The sequence below is a fragment of the Erpetoichthys calabaricus genome, chromosome 6 (assembly GCF_900747795.2).
Source record: "Erpetoichthys calabaricus chromosome 6, fErpCal1.3, whole genome shotgun sequence".
In the NCBI taxonomy this organism is placed as follows: domain Eukaryota; kingdom Metazoa; phylum Chordata; class Cladistia; order Polypteriformes; family Polypteridae; genus Erpetoichthys; species Erpetoichthys calabaricus.
The window spans coordinates 178,595,265-178,608,379 of NC_041399.2; positions in this window are offsets into that span (position 1 = coordinate 178,595,265).

The following is a 13,115-nucleotide window of genomic DNA, read 5'->3' on the forward strand; positions in this document are numbered from 1 at the left end:
TTGAGAATCTTACTTAACTGTTATTTTTATTTTAACTTATAGCAAATCTTACTGTATGTTAATGTACAGGTATATTGTATTCTTCCAATATGAGCTTGCCAGTTAGTTACTTTGCAAGGTGCATTTTTAATGTACTGTATGTTCTTTTATATCACTTACTTGGACTTGTTATTTCTTGCACATCAAAAAGATCCTCAGAGTTCTTCGTGTCTTTGCACAGACATGCCTGCCTAATAGGAAGATTTTATTTTTTTACACTGGTACAAATTTGTCACCTTGTAGAAGCTTCTTACAACATATCTGGGGAGCAGTGTAAAGGTTTGGTTAGAAAATAATGGAACAAGCTTGCATAAGCTTACAGCTAATACTCAGATATCAGAATAGGCCAAATGAAATGTTTTGTCTCAATGACCGGTTGTTTAATCATTTGTGCAGTATATTTGTTTCCCTGAACGCCTCAGTCAGGTGAGTACAACATTGCCAGTGTACTTACTGTAAGTATTTTATTAGAGGCTAATATATATTTTTGTATATTGTTACAAGTTTTGTAACTGGTTTAACACCATCCTTCTGCACGGCAAGAGTCATTGCAGTTTAATTTATTGAACCTGCAGTTGTTATTCTGTCTATAGAGCATATATCTCCCAACTAATACAAACTCTATGTAAAATTTCTTAAAGAAAAGGGGACAGTTACAGGAAAAAAAATACAGGTACAATTAATGAGCTCTGTAGAGGGCCAGTTTATTCATTGTCAGGCAGTCTTTAAACTCCTTATTACAACTGGCTCGTTTAAAAATAAACAAAACTAAAGTAATTATGGGAAAATGTCACAATAATTAGAATTTATAAATTTGTTTTTCATTTTATTTTTATTCCAAATTCACATACAGCACATATTATTTGGAAGATAATAAGTGCCATTTAGAAACCCTGTCAGTGAGGTATAATAAGTTTTCTCAGAGCAGGTTCAACGTATCGCATCTCTCTTGCTGTTGACATGTCTGGTTTATTTATTTGTATATTTATTTATTTTTTTGGATGACCATTTGTTCTTTCATAAAAAGTATGCATAAGCCTTTTGTTAGCCCAAATACCTTTTATACCTCAACTTACTGCTATTTTGGAGTACTTGAGTGAATAGCAGTTATGTGCTTTGGTGGGTTGGATGGCCTGTTCTTACCAAACTTGCTCAAGTGGTCTAGAATGTTGTGCAGAACATTTTTATTTTGCCTTTTAGATATACTGATTTGTTTTAGTGTCTAGTCACTTGATTCCCTCCATTGCCTTCTGCATCTTTATTTCAAAAACAACAACAAAGCATACAAACATAAGTTGTCAAACAGCCTTTGCTCCAGAACTGCACAGGTTAACACTAAAATGCCTGAAGCCTACGAAAAAACTCGTAATTCTGGCACACCTTAAATCCCTTCACACCTCTACCATCAGCGTCTTTTGTTTTGTAAATGTGTCGATCAGTGCAAGCAGCCTACTGTCCCATCCCCCACCTTGACCGAGCTCTGCTCGTGGGTAAAAAGGTCTCCCAGCTCAAGCCAAGGCTCTTATTTGTGTGTCGGATGCCTGGAGTAATACAGTATATCGTTATTTGGAATACATGCATATCATGTGTGTTCCGTGTCTACAAAGATCTGGGTAGGTGTAAGAAATGAAATGCAAGAAATGCTGAACACATACCTAAAGCAGAAACTTTTTCCATAATATACTAGATAATGTTGTGAAGTGTATAATGTGTGAAGACTTTAGTCCAAATATCAAATAAATGTGCACTTTCATTCAAGAATATAACCAAAGAAAATAAAAAAGCGTTCAATTTACATGTGGCTGTCAATGAGTTAAAAACTCAAGCTCAAATGTCAATCAACAGGCAGTTTTCATTTATTCTTGAAAGATGCAGAGGTAAGAACTGCTGCCTTATAGCCTGAAGGACCTGGGTTCGAGACCAGGCGCTCCATTTTTTGAGTAGTGAGCTCCTATTATTATTATTATTTCTACAATATAATAAAAACATATATTTGATTTGAGTCTGTAACACCTGGTGTAAATTTTGGCTGCTTGTAAAACTTAGCGCTTGTTTTTTTATTATTTAGTTTTATTCTCTCAGTGATGTTCACATGGTACAACGAACTTGCCTCTCCCTCCTTGAGTTGATGGCATTTATCTCCATTCTTTTCACAAGAGCAGCGCTGTGGCTGATGCCTGCTCAAAACTGTCCCGTGACCGCCATCAGACTGGACAAAGGCAGGACTGTAGCAACAGACAGCTTCTTCACAGCGCTTTCGCTAGTTAATAGACTGCTTTGCACCACAATGCCTACAAATGGGACTTCCACCTGCAGCTAAAGTCACTTCAGTACGCGAGCAATTCGCTGCACTAGTGTTTAGATTTGACAGTGCCGTGCTGATGGTGTATGCGCCCATAAAGAAGAAGCCTTTGATTTCAGTCTGTAACAGTATATGCCCTGTCTTCTCTCTGTCTGTTTTTCTCAGCAACCATCATATCGCTGCACATTTTTGGATATTTAAAAGATTTTGTGTTTGACCTTCAACTATGTCTTCATTTTCAGTCTAGTATATTTCCATTTTAAAAAATGACTTGTTTCACAGCTCATATAAAGTAGTACTGATATATGTTTAGATAAATGCAAGTTAAATCTATGCGTAAATATGCAAATATTGCAAAAAGTCACATGTGCCATCTGCATAACCATTTAAAGCATAAATATGCTCATTATCGATTACATGGCTGCACACTGCACCCTTCAAAAACGGACTGTGAGTTGGTTAATTCACCACTAACAAGGAGTACAGATAAAAGGAGAAAGATCCACTTGGAAGCGTTCATCAATGAAGCCCCGCAGGGATCAGTCATTCTAATTTATATTAATGAAATAGATTCAGACTCAGTTGTGAGCAAACTTGTGAAATTTCCAGATCACACGAAAGTTAGAAAAGTATAAAGACAGCATAAACTTAAGAAAAGAAATTTCAAAAGTGCTGCATGCAGGTAAAAGGAAAACTCATTCTTGGTATTACATGGATAATTATGACTAACAACAAACATATTCCAAGAAGGATTTAGGGGATATTTCTTGATACAGCATTCTCCCCCTTTGTAATGTGAAAAAGCAATATAAAAGGCTAATAAAATGGTAGATCATTTTATAAAGATTGAGTACAAATCCAGGGATATGAGGTTCTAGTGACTGTGTTATGGAGTTCTATGTGTAATTCTGGATATCATACTGCAAAGAACAACCAAGAACATCTGTGGAGTAAACAGCATACTGTCCTCCAACAGGTAAGGGAACCGAACCTCTTCAGTCTGGGAGCGGGTGTCATGAGGATCTTCCCATGGTCTGGAGCATTCTCAAAGACGTCAATAAAGCAATGCAGCACAATTCCACCAACGAAAAAGTGAAATGTATTTGAGTATCCTTGTTGAAATTTAAGTGTTTGTGCATTCAAGAAGAAAAAACAGGAAGCATTTCTTCACATCCTTGTTTGGAGTCTCAAGCAAAACACTGGGTTAAGTAGTTAAAATGGAATTAAACAAGTTTGAAAAGGACATTTGGACATCTTAGGAATTATTTTACCAATCTGGATGGACTAAATGGTCTGTTGGCTATAAAGTGTCACATATTCCAAACAGTAATATCCCCTTGGAGCTACATATATTTAACTTTTATTTTTTTAACTTTTACCATTGATCTACAGTTTCACATGCAGTATAATAACTGTAATATTTATACAGCCTAATTCCTTATGTAAACATAAAAACAAGTTACTTCCATGCTGAAAAACATAAAGACACAAAGTTTGGGCTGCATGACCATCATTCAGGTGTGTATATGGTAACCTTTATTATTTCTTAAATGTGTATTGTGTCATCTCTTGGCTTTTATTTCTTTAGTCTGGAAGGACTCACTTTTCTTCCTCATGATTCTTTGCTGGATTTTCTCTAGTGGTGCTGAATACTTACAATGTTACAGGTTAAGCTTTATATAATTCTGAAGTGGTCCTTGTCCTATGTTAGGGCCCATAAGCCATATGTTGACTTCTTATACAGTATATATATATGCATGATGCTACATTGTTTGTTACTTGGTCGAGATAATCAAAAAGACCTTGAGATCCAGCCAGGTCTCCACATTTAACCTCCTTAGTGTTATGTTTACCACCTGAAAAATGAACCAAAGCCTTCAATTTTTTTCAGCAACAAAAAAAAATTATTATGTGTAACAATAACATATAAATAGCAAAACATCAACATAATCACAATAGGAAAGGTATGTCTAGTATACATTTTAGTTTTACATACTTTTTAGTATACATACTTTGTGTGATATGCTTTAAAACAGTCAACAACACAGATAGGCACTGTTCAAACAGATGTGGAAAGATTTTTTGTAATATTTTTCTGTTGCTTGCAGATGGCAGGATAAAATGTCAGTGCCTGTCCTGCACGGTCAACACCGGTCATTTTATTATTGTAACCTATCACAGCGCAAGGCTTACTAACTTCCACATTTCCCCTGACACTAGGGCCAGCTCTGCCATATTGGTGAACTATGCAGTATCCCAGGGCAGCCAAGGTTTTGTGATTTGACAGGTTTTGATAGCGAATTGTGCCCATTTGGATGCAATTTACTGTTTCCATCACTTTCGCCAATACTTTTGTCATGATCAGGAACCTCTGCTACATATTTTTGACACATCTGACAGTTTGTAAAGTTTCAGAGCTGGGTGATTGGCTTCATCATAGTCATTGTTAATGTAGGTACTTCATAATTCATGAAAAATGACATAACTTTGCTGAAAATGGGTGTCTGCAACAACCAGTTTGTGGTTCTGTACCATCTCTTGACTGGTTTACACACTATGCCCTGTTGTGTCAGGGCACTAAAAAAACACCCACATGTCATCTGTAGTGACAGACTGCAAGCAACTGTGACAAGCAAATAGTTTACTGTGACTTTTTTGATGCAGAGCATACTAGTTCATTTCAAAAAACTATTTTCTCCATCAAACAATCTGGATTATTTATGTTTTGTCAGTGATAATCATGACCAACAGATATCTTTAGACCAGGGTTACCCATAAATGAGCAATGAGGAGGCGGGGGATTATCAGCAGTACAGTGGAACCTTGGGTCACAACCGTAATTCGTTCCAAAACTCTGGTCGCAACCCGATTTGGTCGTGACCCGAAGCAATTTCCCCCCCATAGGATTGTATGTAATTACAATTAATCCATTCTGGACCGTACGAGCTGAATGTAAATATATTTTTTTTAAAGATTTTTAAGCACAAAAATAGTTAATTATACCATAGAATGCACATCGTAATAGTAAACTAAATGTAAAAACATTGAATAACACAGAAAACCTTGAACAGAGAAAAATAACATTGCAGGAGTTCACGCTAATAGTCTTACGACCCGATCGCTGTAAACACTTTCTCTTAATGAGTTTTAAGCACGGAAAAAAAAGGAACATTTGAACAAATCCAAACTTTATTTAAAAACCAACCATGAACAACCAAGAAAGTAATATTGCTGGAGTTCACGCTAATAGCCTCACAAACTGATTGCTGTAAACACTTTTTTTAATGAGTTTTAAGCACAGTGAAAAAAAATGAATATTTGAAAAATCCATAATTTATACAAAAACTAACCTTGCATGAGTCGAGTTCTGGCATGAAGGAAGTGAGGAGGAACTAGGTGGAGAGGAGATTACAGTTTTGAGGTAAAGTCCCTCTGCGCGATGCACGTCTGACCGAGAACAATGTACTGTACAGGGAGAGACTGAACATGTACGGAAACTGGCTTGTTCGTCACCCGAGTTTGTGGTTGTGAACAGATGCAAAAGTTTGGCGAACTTTTTGGTCGTAACTCGATTTGTACGTGTTCAGAGACGTTCGTGACCCGAGGTTCCACTGTAGTATGAAGCGGACACCAAACACGAACATCACTGAAACTTGGCAGGTCAGAATCTACTAAACAGGTGTTGGTTTCATAACATCTGATGACCAATTCACATCATCATCACTGTTGTTTGATTCAGTGGCTCAGTTTAAATTTGTTATAAAACTGGATTTATAGCTTTTTGTTTGCCATTGTGTTTTTGGTTGAATACTCCAACCCCTCGTGAATTTTACCACAAAGTCACAAAACACAATTCATGAATTTTTGCAGAAGGATGTTATTTCATCCACTAGATTGCAGCAGAATAGTCTTCCTGACAGCAACTCGGGCGGATCATTGACATGCCACCCCGAGTCTGAGTCGGACTTAACCATATTTTCATGGAATTCCAAGTCACACTTGGGGATAATGCGCAGGAGGTTAATGGAGGGTATATTAAAGGCTGAACACAAAAAATTACTTATCCATCAGGCAATAAATAGTAATGCAGGATAGACAGACATAAGATAATCCATTTTTCTTGTGTTTTTTTCTTCTTTTCCTTTTCTTTAGTTGTGTTTTCTTTTTCTCTCTTTCAAATATTTTCCTTCTTCGTGTTGGTAAATCTCTCGAGTGTAGTGTGAGAATGGTTTTCATTGTCATTTTATTGTCATTTATTGTGGCTTCTTGAAACAGGGTGGTGAGATAATTTTAAGGCAAACACGGCGAATCATTAGTTACTAAACAAAATGGTAATGTCACACCCTAACAATATTTACTCCAACATAAAATTGCAAAACTAGTCTGTAGCCTATACACAACAATGCAAGAGTTTGCATCACATAACCAGCCAAACAAAAGCTTGAATTGAATACCTACCTACTATATTTGTCTCCTGTGAGCAAAAGAAAATAATGACAACACAAATAGACCAGATAAACACTAAAATTAAGTCACACGCCAAAGCTCAGGGCACAGTGACACACAAAACCAATGGTCTGGTAAACAGTCACAAGCTACAGTATCACCACCAGTCTTTCCACAATTGCAAAAGTTTAACTTGTGACAAAATCCTGTGAGATTCAGCCTAGCCGTGCATTGCTGAGGCTCCTATAGTATTCTGAGAATGCTGTTATTTTTGGAAATAACCCAGTGTAGGGTTGCTGTGATGACAGGTTCCCTTAGGGGGAGCTGTGACCTGGTGTCCCTTACAAAGGATCAAGCTAGTTGGTGACCTGGAAGTGTTTTCAAAGGGAATGGAGGTAACTCCAGAAATACTTATGTACTAAGGCCTAAAACAGACTTTGAGTGAAGAGACTACAGTTGAGAGGGTAGAAGAACTGAAGGCAAAGAACATCCATCCATCATCATATTGGTGATTAGGCAGGCAGATTGAAGTTTAGCAGTTCTGTCTCCTATTAGAATTTTTAAGGCTCCTGTCATTTTCTACCCCTTTAATTTATATTAATAAAGGATTTTATTGTCATATTTGGGCTCGGTTGGAGTTACTCTGAGTTCAGGGACCACCTAAGAGTGCCCCTTCAGTCTATAATTCTATTTAATAAACCATCCTGTCAATGTACCAAATATATCATTACCTGAACAGTCTGAAGAGCACGTGGAGATGTGAACAGCAACAGGTACTAAGAAAAGAGCCACCTGATGTGATTGTTCTGCCGCAGAAGGAACAGGGCACAAAAGAAAATGTTTAAGGACCAGGGGCCTCATGTATAAACGGTGCGTACGCACAGAAATGTTGCATAAGAACGTTTCAACTTTCAGATCGCGATGTATAAAACCTACAGTTGGCATAAAGTCATGCACTTTTCCACGGTACCTCATACCCTGTCGTACACAAGTTCTCCGTTAGGTTTTGCAGACTGGCGGCACCCAGCATCAAAGCAATTCTACTGTTCCTGTGTGGTTATCCTTTCTTAGATCCACATCCACGACGGCGGCTCAAGTGCTCCTTGTAGAACTGTTTGTACTTGCAAGTTACCGTGAGGTAATTGGACTTATGATACAGTTATAATATTGCACATCCTGAGCCACTTTATAAAGCGCATATTTACATATGATGACGATATCATTTTTAAGATGAAATGCAGCAAAATATGTTGATTATATTATACAGATAAAACTTTAACTACACGGTGCCGCAGCGCTAGCGAGCTTGAGATTCGTTCACTGATTGTTCCTGCCTCGCTCTGTTTTCATGCTGTGGCTGGCGCGACACTGGAAGGATAGATGGATAGAATAATTAAATATTACGAAGATATTTCGATGTTCCTTAAACGTTTTGAAGAATCGGAGTTCTAAGCTTACAGATGGCTTAACGTCTATTACAGAGCTGATTGTGTGGTGATTGGGTATTTGGAGAAAGAAAAGTAAGGACAGGAATTGGGGGTTAGTATGTTTGAAAAAGACAGTACTTCTGTCATAAAGCATTTCATTGAAGGTCGCGCATGGTGCAGCAAGCATCTTGCTGTAAGACATGAACAATCACTGCGCCACCGTGTTCCCATGTTTAATAACATGCTTTAACTCATATCATCATGAAAATGATATCACGTATACTTCTCAGTATTTTAATTACTCAGAGAGCTGTAATATTACGAACGTAATGGATTCTGTGTCCTGTCGGAGGAAGAGAACGTAGTGATTCAGGCACATAGAGCACATATAAGATCAAATACACAACAAAGCATTTAACGTGCTACTTTAGTTATGATGGGATTTGAGAAACTAGTAAATTAAACGATTTTAAGATGAAGTTTATGATGTTTTACTTTAATGACAAAATAAACTACAAGATTAAAGTGGAAATTTCGAGATTAAAGTTGACATTTCGTGCTTTTTTCACACTGTGTGCCTTTTTTTTCACTGTATCCTAATAAGCTTTCATATGTCACTCAGACGGTGGGCTACAAGTCGCCTTTTCACACCGACTTTGATATGTGACAACTTTTTTATTTCGGGCACTGTGCGACTTTGTAAACTTGAGCTTTCGAGTCTCTCCGACACGCTATGTCACTCGATCAACTTCCTTTTGTTGCTTATATAACTGTTTAAACCAACAAATAGTATGTTTTTCTTTGCCTCCATTTGGTATTTGCTGAAATTCTTCTATTTTTCCTCGTACTTTTGGCATTGCCTTTTCACAGAACGCTGGGCTTAAGGGCTATTTATATTGATTTGCATATTCAAAGAGGTGTAATTCTGGGAGGAGTTGGGGTGGGACAGCAAGCACGTGCGCTTATTTCCACGCTGAGCGGGATTTATGTAGCGGAAGAACGCGGAAGTTGGCGAACGCACAGATTCCTGCATCTGGATTTTTCTGTGCGTAAGTACATTTCGGCTTTTGTGCTTACGTCATTTTATAGTGCGAATTCTATGCACGGCGTTACGCATGAGGCCCCAGGAGATGGAAAAGACAAAAATCAAAGTCAGAGACAAGAGTGAAGTTCATAAATACCATGAAAACCAAAATGAAACCAACAATACATTGCTTAATTCATTACTCAAAACTCAAGGTCAAAATCTCATGCAAAAGGTCTAAGTCTGAAAGAAATGTTATTATGACCTTCACCCTTGGAATCTTTGGTATAAACTACAAAATCATAGATTCTGGGAGGAGCGCACTACTGCCTTTTATACTTCCAGGAAGTGATGTCATAATGTGCAACTGTCTGCTGTCATGTGATAGCAATAATAATGCTTAACCATCAACAAGATGGCTGCCAAAACCAAAACAACCCAACAAAATGGCATCAATCAAAATAAAGAAAATGGTGAGCAAAATACATTAATATGTATGGCAATGAAGTAATAATCAAAAAATGCAAAAAATCATACCAGCAACCCTGTAAAACTAAGAATAGCTGCACGAGAGACTCAATTACACAACCACCAGGAATGATTAAAGAAAAGGTAAGATATTTTTACCAATTAATGTAAAACATTCTGAAAACTGTTAAACTGTGCATTTGGGGTACAGCTTTGACCTGGACATGGTGGTAATGCACTGTCCTTTTAGCAGATTGGCGTGTAAGACATCAAGTCAGAGAGTCGGTCATTTTCTGTGTTCCCCTACAATCAGTGGCTCTATTTGTGACATCACAATACACTTCACAAGCTATTCTGCATTGCCATCTGTAGCAGTGCTACTAGTCGTTAAAACTGCATCTCCCAGCAGTCCCTGCAGGGGCTGTTGGGGTCAAAGGTAGTCAGAGGGGTTTAAAAGGAGAAAGGAAAAAAATTGTTTTTTGTTGTTGTGTTTTGTGTTTTGTTTACCTGTCGGACTGCCTTCTGTTAATTAAGCCATACAGTATTGAGTCACTGTGTCCTGGATTGTATTCGTTGTTGGGGTCTGGATCGTCTGTCTACCTGTGTGCTGAGGACTGATTGTGGATTCATGGCTTTCCCGCAAGTATAGGAGCGCTCCTGAACCATCCATCCGTCTTCACCCTTACAGTGTCTACCGGAAGAACTGTTTTTTCATTCCCTTTCAACATTCAGATCTCTGGACTTACTCTCTTCATTTCTCATTACATCTGGTGTGGTTTTCCATGGACTTTTCTGTGTGGAGTTGTGTTTTTGTGTTTAATCTAATATTGCTGTAGGGATACTGGGGTGGTATTATTGTTTTCATTTATATTCTTTAATTGTTGTTAGTTCCCAGTGTGCTTTATTTTGTCTCTGTTTGTGAGTGTGTGTGGGTCGGGCCAAGGCTGGGAGCATCCCTGGGATCCTCTATAAAAATAAATAAATCACCGTCATCTTGACGGTGTGAATCTTAGCGGCACCGGACCGCTACACATCTATGGAGATGGCAAATCAAACTCAGTAAAAGTCATCTGGAAATGTAACTTTTTTTGTCTAAGTTTTTATATAACAGCAAGATTTCCAAGACGGGACTCTTCCAGACTTCACTTCTGACATCATCTAATTCAGAAAACGATTCTGAATAATTTGTTGTTTTCCAGACCTAAGCCTGTGATACTCCAAGACTTTTTATACCACAACACAACCTTGAACCCTGGGTACCTTGTAGTTAATGATCGAGATTGATCAGTAGTAGAGAGACTGAGATACAGACAAAAAAGGTAAAAATCATAAAAACTGTCTTTATTTACAGTGTCCCAAAAAGTAGATCATTCTTTTCCCCTTCCAAAAATAAAATTGAAAGAAAAGATTATTAACTCTCACAACTCAAGTCTATTTAAATCATAGTGGGGCGAGTTCAAGCAATCCTCCACCACTGTCAATCTTGTTCCTCCATTTGGGGACCATGCAGTGACTCTGCACCTGCCTGTATTTAAGTGCTTTTTGCCTCATGCTCAAGTCTGCCTTCCCAAGTCTCTTTCTCCTTCCAGTAAGCATCAGGTTCACCTGTTTATGCTGGGCCCACTCAAAAACTTTTGCCATCCTCCCCATGCCAGCAAGCTGATAAAATTTTCCTTACTGCGGCTGAGATACTGCGCTCTGTGAGACACCCCCCTGACCATATACCTTGGGCACATGTATCCAAATGGCTGCAGTGCCATCGCCTTACCAGAACCTCTCACACTCCCTTTTCTACCAAAGTGTTTCCATTTCTAGGTATTACAAAGACTACATAAAGCTATAAATGAACATTTCCTCTAACAACTCTCCTGAAGCAACCCGTCACAAAGCCATATGTGTTTTAATAGACTGCTCACCTCAACATAAATTCAGGACATTTGCAGTGCGATGTTCTGTATTTAATGACATACCTAAAGAAAAACTTTCTTAGACCACCCCTTAATGCACCATCTTATATGTAACTAGCCATTATTATATCTGCAATACTGTACAAAATGAACAAACTGGCCTACAATTATCAGAGTCAGCACTCACCAGCCCAGGGCCAATCCAATTTTCCTTTGTGAAAGTTGAGGAGGCAACAAGTCCTGACTTTTCAAGCCCTAGTATCAGTCACAGTTCTGAATCAGCTAATGAATATACAGTAATCCTTGTATTATATCCTGCATCCCCCTTCAGCAAGCCATGAAAAAGTACTCTCCCAAATTTTAGCCCAGCTCGACACTCAAAACATACTCAGATGGTTCCTTTTACTTCTATTCCATTCTTCCTGGATTTACAGGCTCCTCCTACAAAGTGAGCCTAACAACATTTTGGTGTCTTGTACCGGCAATAAACAAAATCCTAAACCCAGAGCTGAAGCTGTCCATGGAGGTGTGGTTGACTGTATCTAGTTCATACTTGTAATGTCAGAGCCATTTGTGTCCAGGGGCCTCATGTATAACGCTGACCATAGAATTCACACTAAAACATGGAGTACAGACAAAAGTGGAAATGTGCATATGCACAAAAAAATTCAGATGCACAAAACCATGCATGTGTAAGCCAACTTCCACGCACTTCTGCTCAATAAATTCCAGCCAGCGTAAAATGTTTCGCACGTGCATGCGCCTGCCGTCCCATGCAGACTCCTCCCAAAATTTTGCATACTTTAATATGCAAATCAGTATAAAAATCACCTTCCATGCTGTGTTTGGTTAAAAGACAATGGCAAAAGCACGTGAAAAAAAGAAGAATTTCAGCTAATGCAAAGTGGAGGAAGGGAATAACATACTATTTGTTGGCTTAGGCAGTGGTATAAGCAACAAAAGGAAGCTGATCGAGTGATAAGAGTGGGGGAGACACTTGAAAGTTCTAGTTCAAAAAGTCCCACATTGCCCGAAATAAAAAAGTAGTGTTCAGATATCAAAGTCACAGTGAAAAGGCAAGTCTTAGCCCACTGTATAAGTGTCAAATGGAAGCATATTAGGGTACAGAGAATGGAAAAAAATAGGGACAGAGTGAAGAAAAGAAGGTCATATTGTCGACTTTAATCTCGAAATTTCCACTTTAACCATGGACTTTATTTTGTCATTAAAGTAGAACGTCGTAAAGTTCATCTTAAAATTGATGTTTAATTTACTAGAGTTTCTCAAATCCCATCGTAACTAAAGTAGCACGTTTAATGCATTTAATTCTCTGTGTGTAAATCACCACGTGCTTCTTAAATGGGCTTTCTCTTTCATAGACAGGAGCGCACAGGAACTGATCTCCAAACAGAATACATTACATTCATGATATTACAACTTTCTGAGTATTTTATAATACTAAGATGTAAAGCATGTATTAAACATGTGGTGGCACAGTGGTA